The sequence below is a fragment of the Pan paniscus genome, chromosome 9, assembly GCF_029289425.2.
Source record: "Pan paniscus chromosome 9, NHGRI_mPanPan1-v2.0_pri, whole genome shotgun sequence".
Taxonomy (NCBI): Eukaryota; Metazoa; Chordata; class Mammalia; order Primates; family Hominidae; genus Pan; species Pan paniscus.
The window spans coordinates 112887246-112888640 of NC_073258.2; positions in this window are offsets into that span (position 1 = coordinate 112887246).

Here is a 1395-nt window from a genome sequence, read left to right on the forward strand (position 1 = left end):
TCTTTCTCTTCCTTCCTTTCTCTTTCTTTTCTTTCTTTCTTTCTTCCTTTCTTTCTTTCTTTCTCTCTCTGTCTCTCTCTTTCTCTCTCTCTCTTTCTTTCTTCTTCTTTTTTTTTATTGACAGTGTCTCGTTTCGTTGCCCAGGCTGGAGTGCAGTGGCATGACCTCGGCTCACTGCAGCCTCCACATCCCAAACTCAAGCAATTCTCCTGCCTCAGCCTCCCGGGTAGCTGGGCTTACAGGCATGCACCACCTTTTTGTGCCAGCTAATTTTTGTATTTTTAGTAGAGACAGTGTTTCACCATGTTGGCCAGGCTGATCTCAAACTCCTGACCTTGTTCGTGATCCACCTGCCTTGGCCTCCCAAAGTGTGAAGATTGCAGGCGTGGGCCACCATGCCTGGCCTGAGTCTGTTCACTTTCCACTGAAGGTAAATCTGCCTGGGTGAGCACAGCTTGGAAGTGTGGGGGTTAACACACCCACGGGCAACCTTTAACGACTGGGTGTCAGGAACTAGTAGGTAAATGCCATGCCGTATCTCTCTTCCTGAATTTAGGTGGGCCATTGGGAAGCATTCTGCAGGCTCCTCAGGAGGGGCTGGACAAATCAGGTGCACAGTGACAACCTTGATGCCCCACCTTCTACTGATGTTTGCACCGTCGCTCTCTTACTCTCCACCTTTTCTCACTCCTGCTCGCTGGATCGCCTCTCAAATAAATTACGTACACACCTGCACACAAGTCCTTGTTTCAGGCTCTGGTTTTTAAAAATTTTTTTTTTATTTTTAATACTTAAGTTAGGACTTTCTTTGTGCCCTCCCTCTCAGAGCACCCCCTTCTTGCTTAGGCAGAACCATTCAGCTCTTTCCATCCTTGACACCCAGTCTGAGCTCAGCTTTCCCCTTTGCCTGTCCAAAATTGCCTCCATTTGCCTGTTCATATTTCAACTGAAGCTTTGCAGGGATGGTTGTAAAGGTATACTAGATTCTGTCTGGGGGAAGGGATAGAGAGTGTTGTTATTTTTCAACCTACATTCCTATGGAAATAAAAATTATAAAGTTATATGCCAAAATGTCAAAAATGCTTATCTGAAGATGGAAGGGTGGATGGTTTACATTTTCTTCTTTCTGTTTCTTTGTATTTCCTAAAATTTCTTAACAGATATGCCAATTAATATGCCAATTAACAATGTAGAATGTTTTCAAACTATGAATTTTTTAAACATTATTTTATTTTATTTTATTTTATTCACTTAAATAAGGGAAAGTCTGTTTGCTTTTGTGAAAGTTCATTCATTTCTTAATGATGTTTTTCAAGACTAGTATTTATTTTATTTCACCATTACAATTATAGACTAATAATCTCATAATCTTTCTAAACATAAAAATTCAGAGAG